Raw genomic sequence first — 12,490 nt, forward strand, 5'->3', positions numbered from 1 at the left:
CACCATCACATTCTTAAAGGAGTGTGTTGCACACAGGACCTTCCACCAGAGGCACAAGACCCTTGATCAGGGACTTGCCGCTCCTCTGCATGCCTGTCATCCTGGTTTTTACCTTTATAACTGCTTCTCTGGCTCTTGCCTTGAACCACGTCTTCACAGAGAGATGTTTTTGCCTCCTGGGCACCTGGCATAATCTCTTTAATGATTCTGCTTTGAGGAAACACAGAATCCAAAGACTTTTAGTATTTTTTTTTCCTTGCTTTCCCTCCAGGCAGGCTTCTCCCTTGAGGCAAGAGGAAAGAGAACAGTTTGAAAGAGCATGGAGGAGAGCAGGAAATAACTGAGAAAGGTTCATTTGTGTTGATGTCACACTACATCAAATATATCTTATTTTCATGAAAAGGTGCATCTCACAATAAGTGAAATTTTGCATTTCCTTCTACACAATACAATATCCGTTCTAAGCAATACAATGAGGAAGGAAACAAGCCCCTGACCCACAGGGCTCCCGTTAATGGGGCAGACACTGCACGTACAAATCAGTGACAGGACTGAGCAGAGGCACGAATTTCAGGGTGTGTGAGGAACATAAACAGGCCCCTGGGGGAGATTAGGGCCCACCTAACTGAGGCAGGTGTGTGTGCTCAGGCGTTGTCTCCTGGGGGCCAATATTTAAGCTGAAACCTGAATGACCTGGCAAAGAGAAGATGAAACAACAAAGACGAAGGCTTTGAGGCTTTCAGGGAAACGCTGGACCTTTTCAAGGACTGACCGCAAGCCAGTGGGAGCAAATGGTGCTGCATGTAGAAGGCAGCAACACACCAGAGCTATCTGAATATGGGGTGGGTCCTGCTGGATGAAGCTGAGTTTCCAACCACCAGATATATTCAAGCAGAGTGGACAGTCACTGAGGAAATTTTACACAAGGAACCCAAGGACAAACTGGAAGACAGAGTATTTATTAGTTTTCTAGGATTGTCATAACAAATTACCACAACCTGGAGGGCTTAGAACAACAGAGGTTGATTCTCTTACTAGCCAGGTGTGAGCAGGGCCGAACCGCCTCTGGGAGGCGCCTCTCTCCTAGCCCCTAGTGGCTGCCAGCGGTCTTTGGTGGGCTGAGGCTTGCAGCTCCAATCTCTGCCTACATCACCACATGGCCTCCCATTTTTTCCCTACTCTTGTCTGCGTCTTCTCCTCTTCCTATGAGGATACCTGTCCATGGACTTAGGGACCATACAGATCTCACTTAATTACACCTGCAAAAATCCTTTTCCCAAATAAGGTCACAGTCAAAATTCCAGGTAGATACATATTTTGTGGAGCCACGATTCAGGTCGCTACAGAGTAGTTAAAATGTAAGAATTTTCTAACTGAAATTCTAGTATCCTGAATTATTTATACTGAAGGGTATGTGGCTGATGTTCAGTATTTCCCAAAAGAAAGATCTTGAAAGGCAGTGAAGATCGACTACCTGGTTGAAAGCTAGGGAATGAAATAAAAGAAGAAAAGTAGGGCCAGGGAACTTAGAAGAAAAACATAACTTCAGAGGTTTCCTAAATCTTCCCTGATGCCCAATATATGTAATTTCTAAATATTTAACCACATGTCATAATTACTGTGGCCTGAGTCTTTCCACATACACAGCAAGGGACAGAAACTTGACCATGGCAAGACAGCCATTTCTCCTATGAGACTCAGGAAGCAGACATTACAGTCCTACAGGTTCCCAGATACTTGTTTAAATAGTCTTTTGCCCTGCGGGCCAGGCCCTGGCCTGCCCTGCCCTGCCCCAAATCTGTTTTGTAATTGTGATCTGTTTTTTCTGCTTCCTAGGAAATTTCTCAAAGTTGTGGCCCTCAGCCTGATAGCAACAAAAGCTCTGGCTCCATGAGAGCCCTTTGGTTAATGATAAAAATCTCGAAATATTTAGAGAGCAAAATGGCCTTATGGCAAGAGTCCTTTTACCCACAAGGAGACTAAGGTAGAACGCTGACAGTTTAACTCTTCTTGAAGGGTAGATAAGGCACATTATGTACAAATCGGGATGCTTTACGTTGGAAATAATAGAAATTCTAACTTAAAATGGCCTAGAAATTAAAAAGAATTTAGTAGATCTCACAAGCAGAAATCCAGATGTATAATGCATTTTAAACTCAGACTGATCAGGGCTCTGGTTCCATTTTTCTCCAATTCTTCTCTTCTTTTGTGCACGTTGGTTTAGACCTTAGGCTGGCTTTCTTTTTGGTAGCCAATGGCTACAGTTATTCTAGGCTTCGTTTCAATGTTCCTACCACAAGGCACAGAAGAGAAACTTTTTCTTCCTCTAAGCACTAGTAAAGACTTGGGAGTTTCAGCCTGATTGGAATAATTCAAGCCACATGTCTTCCCCTGAACCAAGAGGAAAGATTATTCTGACTGGCATTAGATTAACCAAGGCCCACCCTGAGCAGGAATGGGGCCAAACCCCTAAACCAAATGTGGCTCCACCAGCAAGAAGAGACGAACCGGCTGTCAAAGAGGCAACACCCTACTGTTCCATTACTGTCCTTGCAACCAAAACAGCTGACGTTCATTTCTAGGAATGTTTAGTCCTCTAGGTATTCATAAATGCTTTTTACAATTTTGAAAGGACATTTACTTGAAAATCACACAGTTACGTAGTAAATCACAAAAGCATTTAGTGCTGAGATAAAAATAATTAATCTAATGACCTGCGATCCTTTTAGAATTCATTTTCTCTGATCTGTGGCATAGTAATGATGAAGCCCCAGGTCCTCCGTGTTTAAGAATGTTTGTGATTAGGGGCACCTGGGTGGCTCAGTGGGTTAAGCCTCTGCCTTCAGCTCAGGATCGAGCCCCACATCAGGCTCTCTGCTCAGCAGAGAGCCTGCTTCCCCCCTCTCTCTGCCTGCCTCTACCTACTTGTGATCTCTCTCTTTCTGTCAAATAAATAAATAAAATATTAAAAAAAAAAAAGAATGTGTGATTAACGTGCCGTTTGCCCATAAAAACAAACATCTTGGGGCACCTGTGTGGCTCAGTGGGTTAAAGCCTCTGCCCTGGGATCAAGCCCCACCTCCGGCTTTCTGCTCAGCGGGGAGCCTGCTTCCTCTGCCTGTGTTGGGCTGGCAGGAAGGGCTACTAAAGATGGCAAAAGTTCCCGCCACACAGGAGCTGAGCTCGGACAGGAGAACAAAGGCCCAAACAGGAATCTGAGACCCCCGCCCCGGGCTCCCGTGGACCAATGGGATCCCGATGAGCAGGCGGGATATCCAAATAAGGGAAACTTCCAAAAGACCCCTGAGCTTCCTCCGACACCCCTTAAAAGCCCCCTCCTCCCTGCCTTGGGCGCGACTTCCGCCACTCTGCTTTCCAGAGTCGCAGAACCTCGCCCGAGGGTGCCCACCTCCTCCCGGCACAACTTTCCTGGCTCCCCTTCTCCTGAGCCCTGAAACTTCGCCGGAGAGCATTTTTAATAAATCTTGCCTTGCACCCACTTTGCCTGGTGTTGTGTTTATCTCGCCGGATAAACATTTGGTGTTTACATTTGGTGCCGAAACCCGGGAAGGAGATTAAGCCCCCACACAGTGGGGAGGCTCTCTCCTTTCCCTAGCCAACCCGGACCCGCCTTTATGAACGCCACTTCCGAAGCTGTGGTGAGTTTCCCCGATTCCGCGCCTCCTTCCGGAAAGCCCTGCCCTAATCGCGGCCACGTCAGGGTGGACCCCACCGGTCACCAGGTGACCTCCGTAACTCCGAGAGGCTGGGAGACGTCCTAACATCTATGGCAGTTGACACAGTTTTTCCGCAACCCAGTGGTGGAGGAGGGGACGCCTTCCTCCAGCCCTCGGGTTGCCCGGCAACGAATCGTGGGGACCTCCCAATCCAAATTCGACCCTAAAACATCCCCGGGGTGTTTTAGGCCTGCTGGCCAATCTTAAAACCCTGGAACTGGACCATGACCTGCAAAAACGACATTACTGTACTGTCGCTTGGCCACAATACCGATTAGACAATCAGTCCCAATGGCCTCCGGAAGGCACGTTTAACTATCAGATTTTCATGGACCTAAATAACCTCGGCAGACACCAAGGCAAATGGGCCAAGGTCCCTTATGTCCAGTTTTCTGGACTCTGCACTCTCGCCCCTTCCTCTGCTCTCACTGCTCCACCTCTCAGGTCCTCTTGGCCCGCTCCCCTCCCCCTACCCTGCCACCCACTGCTCCCAAAAACTTGGACCTCTCCTCCCCGTCTCCTCTCTCTGAACCCCCGGAGAGCTTCACCCACCCACTGACAAGAGGGCCTCTGGTTCCTCCTCCTCCTCCTTACCACGATCCTTCACCCCAAGGTCCCTTAAATTCAGGATTTCTGAACCGGCGCTCTCGTCTACCCCTCCTTCTCCCTCTCCCCACTCCCATCCGAACTTCTGACAAATTTATCCGCAGTAAACGGGAAACTCCAATCAAAGTTTACTGAAGGTCAAATAGGCTCTTGTTATTTGTTAAAATCTGCTAGCAAAGAGATGACTAGAACTGATGGTTAATTGTGTGTCTCGGAGTTTTAATGGGTCATTCTTAAGGTAGCATTCAAAGTCTTTGGTAACCGTTAACCGAATGGGATAAAATACCCGAGCGCTGGTCTCGGAACTAGGTTTACGCTTTTGAAATCTGTTGGTAAACACCTTTTGTGTTTAATTGAATTCTGTTGTAACAGCCGCAGGGTTACTGTTTGAGCTAGATCCTTTCGTAAAGAATGGAAGGGGAGACTGATCACCTCCCATTAGCCAGGGATTCCCAAAGGGGAAGGTGTCCAATCTGTTTGAACCTGAAGAGTGCCTGACTGCGTGAATGTGTCTGTGTGGCTCCAGCCGCACTAGGGCTCGAAAGCCCCCCCCCCCCGAGTTAGTCTGCCCCCCAAGGGAGGTTGTTGGAGTTGAGGAAGTTGTTTGAGTTCATGCGCCCTTCTCTCTACAGGACCTTTCCCAAATTGAGAAACGTTTGGGCTCCTTTTTGGCCAGTTCTGATAACTATATTAAAGAATTCCAATATCTGGCCCAAGCCTATGACCTCACCTGGCATGATTTACATGTGGTCCAGACCACCACCCTCACCATAGAGGAGAGGGAACGCATCCAGGCTGCTGCCCGGGAGCACGCGGATCAGGTCCAGCTCACTGATGCTGCCATGCCAGTTGGAGCCCGGGCGGTCCCAGCTGTAGAACCAGGTTGGGATTATCAGGATGGCCAAGATGGCCGCTGGCACTGCAACCGCATGGTCCAGTGTCTCATAGCAGGCATGTGGGCAGCCTCTAATAAGGCCATTAATTACGACAAGATTAGGGATATTGTCCAGGCCCCTATGACAACCCCACCATGTTTCTTAACCAGTTGACCTAACCTTTAACCCAGTACACTCGCTTGGACCCTGCCTCTCCTGCGGGGGCCACGGTACTGGCTACTCATTTTATCTCTCAATCGGCACCGGATATACAGAGAAAGTTAAAGAAGGCTGAGGAGGACCCTCAGACCCCCATTTCTGACTTGGTGAAAATGGCATTTAAGGTCTTTAGTTCCCGTGAGGAGGCAGCTGAGCTTAAATGACAAGCCATATTCCAGCAAAAGGTTCAGTTGCAGACCCAAGCCTTGGTAGCAGCCCTGCGGCCGGCCGGCTCCAGGAGCCAGCAGAGAGGGGCAACCAATCACCCCCCCCCCGGGGGGGGGCCTGTTTCAAATGCGGGGCTGAGGGACATTGGGCTCGCCAGTGCCCCAATCCAAAGCCGCCAACTCGGCCTTGCCCTCAATGCCATTTGATGGGCCACTGGAAATCCGACTGCCCTAACCTCGGGATATCTTCGGCACCTCAACGTGGGGGACCCCCTGAGATAGTAAGTATGGCCTTTCAACTGCTTGGATTGGAGGACGACTGACGAAGCCCAGACTCAGCCACCCCTCTCACCCAGGCCGAGCCCAGGGTTACGCTCCAGGTAGTGGGTAAGTCCATCTCTTTTTGCTGGACATGGGGGCTACCTACTCTGTTCTGCCTTCCTACTCGGGACTTACTCGAACCTCACCAATTACTGTTATGGGGATCGATGGGACCTCCTCCAATCCTAGGGTGACCCTTCCCCTTCCCCCACTCATTCCTAGTGATTCCTTCCTGCCTGGTCCCTCTACTGGGGAGGGACATTCTCCAGAAACTAAGGGCAACTATCTGCCTCTCCCCTTCCTCCCCTCTATCCACCTCAACCCGTCTCATCCTACACCTCCCCACTCCCTCGACCCTCACTCCAGATGACCTATCTACTGTAGACCCTCAGGTGTGGGACACCTCGGAACCCATCATCGCTTCCTACCTTACCCCGGTTAAAGTACAGCTTAAGGATAACTCTAAGTTTCCCTCAAGCTCAGTTCCCTATTTCCTTAGCCCACCGCCGGGGCCTGAAACTATCATAGAACGGCTTTAACGTCAGGGACTCCTGATCCCCATCATTTCCCCCTGTAACACCCCATCCTCCCAGTACGCAAGCCCTCAGGGGCTTATTGACTGGTACAAGACCTTAGGCTTATCAACGAGGCTGTGCCCCTACACCCTACTGTCTCGTGTTCCCCCAAATACCTCTCACTTGACTGTACTGGAGCTAAAGGACGCCTTTTTCACCGTCCCTTTGCACCCTGATTCCTATTTTCTTTTTGCCTTCACCTGGGAGGATCCTGACACGCATGCTTCTGGACAACTAACTTGGACTGTTCTACCCCAGGGGTTCAGGGACAGCCCTCACATTTTCGGCGAGGCCTACAGACTTAACAGCAGTGCGTCCTTAAGGCCAGTACTCTACTACATATGTGGATGACCTCCTCCTCTGTAGCCCCTCCCTCTCGGTCTCCTAAGACGACACCTCCACCCTACTTAGCTTTCTGGGGGCCAAGGGATATTAAGTACCCCCCTCTAAGGCCCTCAACATGACCTTAGGGCAGCCCATCACGGTCTACTCTCCTGCCGACTCCCAGACCTTAGCCACCGATCCCTGGCCCATCTGACTCCTCGTCTCCAGCTATTCCATCTGCTTTTCCTAGAAAACCCGCATCTCTCTCTCTCTACCTCCCCCCCCCCCCCTTAAACCCTGCAACTTTACTGCCTATACTCTTGCCAGATAAGGGGTGGATCTACATCCAGGACAGGATTGCCCTGCCAGGCAATCTGGCCCCCACCTTAATTACTGACATCCACCGATCCCTCCATATTGGCCCAAGGCTCTCCACCAATTTCTTCAGCCATTGTTCTATCATCCTTCCTTATCTAAAGTAATTGAAGTTGTCCACAGGGCTTGCAAAACCTGTTCCTCCGTGAATTCACAAGGAGGAATCCGCAGACCAGGGCCTAACCAACAGCTCCGAGGTCATCAGCCGGGGGAAGACTGGCAACTGGACTTCACTCCCATGCCTCGCCATAAAATACATTCACAGGCTGGATCGAGGCATACCTCATGGCCCGGGAAACAGTGGACGTAGTGGCTACAATACTCATCGAGCGCATCATCCCGAGGTTCGGATTGCCCCGGACCCTCCAGTCGAACAACGGACCTGCCTTCATCTCCAGTGTAACCCAACAGGTAGCTGAGAGCCTCAACATAACCTGGAAACTTCACATCCCGTACCACCCACAGTCATCGGTAAGGTAGAAAAGGCCAACGGGCTGCTCAAAGCCCAACTCACCAAACCTACCCTAGAAACCCATCTTTCCTGGCCTACACTTCTGCCTATGGCTCTCACCAGACTCCTGGCTACGCCCCACCGGTCTTCAGGCTTAAGCCCATTTGAATTACAATACGGCCCGCCCCCCCCCCCCCCCGCCTCTTTTATCCTATCTACCTTACCTCACCCTACATCATAGGGATACCCCTCCCTATTGACTGGCCACTCTCCAACTTCAGGGCCACGAATAATATGGTCCATATGGGCCCCATCCGGGGAAACATACCTATTATTAATGTGTCCTCCCTTACCACCGCAGCTGCCATATCACTAACTCCTCCCTCCTGTACTGTCCTCCCTCGGGAATATTTCTCTTGTGCCCTCAGGGAATCTATCGCTGCCTAACCACTAATGACTCCCTGGGCTGTATATTCATTCTATCTCCTTCTACCACCATCTACTCTGAATCCCAGCTGCTGTCCATCCTATTTCCCCAACACCATGGAGGAAGGGCTGCCTTCCTCCCATTCATAACAGGGGCAGGAATAGCCACAGGGGTGGCAACTGGAACAGCGGGGATAGGAACCTCCATAGACTTTTATTACAAACTCTCCCAAGCCCTGAATGATGACACGGAACGGGTTGCTGACTCCCTCACAGCCCTACAGACGCAAGTCACCAGCCTGGCAGCCTTAGCTCTACAGAACCGACGGGCCTTAGACCTTCTGACCGCTGAAAAAGAGGGGACCTGCCTATTATTAAATTAATAATGTTGTTACTTTGTTAACCAATCATATAGTTACCTCCAGGATCAAAGAACTCAGGGATCGGATCCAAGCACGGTGGCGAGACATGTCCTCCTGGGGCCTGGACCCCTACAACTGGGTAACCTGGCTGCTCCCTCTGGTGGGACCTGTATGCATAATCCTCCTTCTAATCTCAGTTGCTCCCTGTCTTTTCCGGTACTTGCAGGGTCGCCTACAAGAACTTGCCTGAGTATCTGTCAATCAACTCCTCCTCCAGCCCTACTCTCGCCTGCCCACTTCTGACTACCCCTATGACGTCGCCCCCTGTCAGCAGGAAGTAGCCAGAACCGAGTCGAAGCCCCTGACACCATTATATTAAACAAAAGGTCGGAATGTTGGGCTGGCAGGAAGGGCTACTAAAGATGGCAAAAGTTCCCACCACAAGACCTGAGCTCGGACAGGAGAACAAAGGCCCAAACAGGAATCTGAGACCCCCGCCCCGGGCTCCCGTGGACCAATGGGATCCCGATGAGCAGGCGGGATATCCAAATAAGGGAAACTTCCAAAAGACCCCTGAGCTTCCTCCGACACCCCTTAAAAGCCCCCTCCTCCTTGCCTTGGGCGCGACTTCCGCCACTCTGCTTTCCAGAGTCGCAGAACCTCGCCCGAGGGTGCCCACCTCCTCCCGGCACAACTTTCCTGGCTCCCCTTCTCCTGAGCCCTGAAAATTCGCCGGAGAGCGTCTTTAATAAATCTTGCCTTGCACCCATTTTGCCGGGTGTTGTGTTTATCTCGCCGGAAAGAACTTTACAGCCTGCTTTCTCCTCTCTCTCTCTCTCTGCCCGCCTCTCTGCCTACTTTTGATGTCTGACAAATAAATAAATAAATCTTTAAAAAAAAAGTTTAAAAAAAGAACAAACATCTTGTTAAACTTGCCTCTAAGAGGTAACAGGATTAGAGAACAAAAACAGGTAAAAAAATTAATCCAGTAAAGACATGAAAGAAAAGATAAAAAAGAAAGAAATCAAACTAGGTTTTTTGGGGGCCAAAAAAGATGATTTGATGGCTATTTTCAGATATCTATATATAGATGTATAGATAGACAGAAAGATAGATGACAGACAGATATCTCCCAAATGTTATCCTAGAAGTTTCTATGAGGGTGTTTTGGATGAGATTTACATTTAAACTGGTGGACTTTGAGTTAACCAGTTGCCCTCCATGTTTGGTTGGGTCTCATCCAATCAGTTAAAGGCCTGAATAGGGCAAAAGGGTCACATCCCAGGAACAAGAAAGAACTCTCCAGAACAACTTTCACTCTTCCTGGTTTTCAGCAGATGCCACTGGACTCAACCACAACTTGCTTAGCCTCCAGCCTTACTCATCAGATTTGGACTCATCAAGTCTCCATAGTTGTGTGAGCCAGTTCCTTAAACTAAATCTCTTCCTATACATAGACACATCCTATTGGTTCTGCTTCCTTGGAGAACCCTGACATATACAGATGGTGATATGTGCAAGTGTCCCCAGCAGAGATGAAGTTACAGTATTTGTCCTAAGAACTGGATTGCTCCGGTAATTATTCCTGCATAACAAACTACTTTAAATTTTAGTGACTTAAAACAACAACTAGCTTACTTTTTCTCAGAATTCTTGACAGCCAAGTGGTGGTTCTTCTGTTAGTATTTCTGGGGGTCACTCGGATGGGCACTCTCAGCTGGTCTGTTAGTGGCTGGACTTCTCTCTCCATATCCAGTGTCAGGGTCTCTCTCCACATTACCTTTCCATATGTTCCTCCAGTGGTCCCTGTCAAAGTAGCTTGACCTCTTACACAGAGGTGCAGGACATCTAAAAGGGTAAAGCAGAAACTGCAAGTTCTCCTTAAGGCTAAAGCCTAAAACTAGTATAATGTAAATTCCATCAGTTTATTGGTTAAAGCAAATTATAGGACCAGCCATGATTTAAGAAAAGGGCACCTCCCAAGGCCCTTAAGGCAAGGTTTATGGAGAGCATGATCTTATCTGACCAGCACCAAGGCCTGAGTGTCCCATTCTGCAAATGTATCTTATCTATCCTTCAGCTCTATCACCACAGAAGAGATATTTTGGCTTCAAACAACAACATACCGTGGTTCAGTGAAAAAAACAGAGACTCAGTCTCACTAAATCCAGTGGTACTTGTGAATGCTCTCTTCTCACTAGACTTTGTCAGTATCTATTGTCCCTGTATGTATCATTTTACTCTCCTGCCCGGATTACTCTGGTGACTCTTATTACATGATTGATTATAACCAGATTCCCACTAAAAACAGGGAATGGAGGATTAAAGTAATTAACTTGATCCTTCAGGCAGGCTATTTCCTACATTAGGTATCAATGTCTTCGTTTTATCATTCAAGTAATCAGGTGAAAGTGGGAGCTTTGGAAACATTATCCTTAGATAGCCTTTTTTTTGCCATTGGCTTCTGTAACCCAGCTCACTTGGCAGGTGTTGTCAGAGGAACCCCATGCAATGTTTAGTTCCCAGATAAACAAAGCCCATCTGAAGCACTGTGAATGTCATCAGTTGCCCTTGCGAAGAGCATCTAGGAGCCCGATAGCCAGGAGAGGCCAGGGAAGGAGATCTGGAGAGCATGCACTGGAGGTGGTGGGATGGATTCCAGGCCCACCTATGAGATCACTGGGGTGCTCGACCTTCCTGACAACCTGGGTAGTGGCACAAGAAATCCATACTCAACCAGAACCTTCTCCAAGATGCTGACTGAAAGCTGCCAGACTTGGCTACTGGTTGTGCCTCTGACAGCCCAAGAAAGTCAGTCACGCCTTGAGGAATACATTTCAAGTCCATTCCCTGGCTCCTGGCAGAAGGAAAGTCTAAATTTAGATTTCTGACCAAATGGTTTCAGACACAATGGTCTTACGTGACACAAAATAAACAGGTTTTCAGGAGAGAGGGGCCAGCTCCTCACTCATGGATGTATTCAGCACATGGGAGTGGACACGTGCTGAGCTTACGTGCCAGGCTCCGTGGAAGAGGAAGGGGAGGTCACACAGGAATAAAGGCAACCCTGCTTGGAGAAGCCCTCAGTCCAACAGATGTGGATGCTACCTCCACGGCCTAGGTCCTACCTTGCTTTGTGGTCACAGAGGAGGTCAAATGTGTTGGGAGATCACACTGAAGACAAGAAGATGAAACTGAAAAAATCAATAGGGCAAAGCTGTGGGCAGAATAAGGCCTCACAATATGGCTGGGTGAGGGAAACTAGGACCCTGCTCATGTCCTATATATAGTCTCTCACCTTCTTGTCTCACCTGACCCTCCTGGAATTTCTGTGCAGGGAGCATTACTATCTCATATGCTGATGAGGACACTGAGACCAGAGAGGTGAAGTGACTGGCTTCAGATCACACAGCCCATACAAGGCAGGACTGTACCCCGGGCACAGCACTCAGGCCACAGAGATCCTGACTCAGGGGAGACTGGGAGGAGGAATGTCAGTCTTCTCACCCAGAACAGGCATCCTGCCAAGTCCAAAAAGCAAAGTGCCTTGAGTGGAAGACAGTCCGAAGGTGAAAGCAACCCACAAGCCATCTGCCCAAGGGAAGACAGCACAGCCTCTGATCTGGGGACAGCGGCCTTTCCTTTCCCAGACAACAGCACCTGCTCGTCTGATCAATCACCAGGCAGAGGAAAAACCAACACCTGACACACCACATCTTTCTGAAGCTCTTCCCAGACACAGCACCCATGGCAACCAAACAGAGGACCAACAGCACCGTCCTTAATGTGCTGAAGAATCCCACGGAACACAGGCAGAGAAAGGACAGGAGTGGGACCACCCACCTAACTGAGCACTTACTGGCACCAGGAACCCCACAAGCATTTGCAGTGGGTTACCTAATCTTTCCACAGTCCCGGGAGGAAGTACCATTACTACTCCCACACCCCTGCTATAACCTGCCCATTTCACTTCCCTTTCAGACACTCAAGTAACACAACCCCTCTGGAGAGCCCAGCAACTGACGAGTGAATGACACAACAGAATATAAGCT

The 12,490-nt window shown here is 49.2% G+C and overlaps 1 long non-coding RNA gene across 3 annotated transcripts in view; it reads right to left on the reverse strand.

Annotated features, from left to right (window-relative positions):
* LOC131838293 (uncharacterized) overlaps window positions 1–12,490 on the reverse strand; it is a 90,788-nt gene that overhangs the window by 59,186 nt on the left and 19,112 nt on the right. The window contains exon 2 of one of the 3 annotated variants that reach the window (XR_009356547.1): window positions 113–283. The exons of the other annotated variants lie outside the window; for them this stretch is intronic. This is a non-coding gene — a long non-coding RNA (uncharacterized LOC131838293). The remainder of the gene's footprint in view (window positions 1–112; window positions 284–12,490) is intronic. 3 annotated transcript variants of the gene reach the window in all.

The sequence above is a fragment of the Mustela lutreola genome, chromosome 8, assembly GCF_030435805.1.
Source record: "Mustela lutreola isolate mMusLut2 chromosome 8, mMusLut2.pri, whole genome shotgun sequence".
Classification (NCBI taxonomy): domain Eukaryota; kingdom Metazoa; phylum Chordata; class Mammalia; order Carnivora; family Mustelidae; genus Mustela; species Mustela lutreola.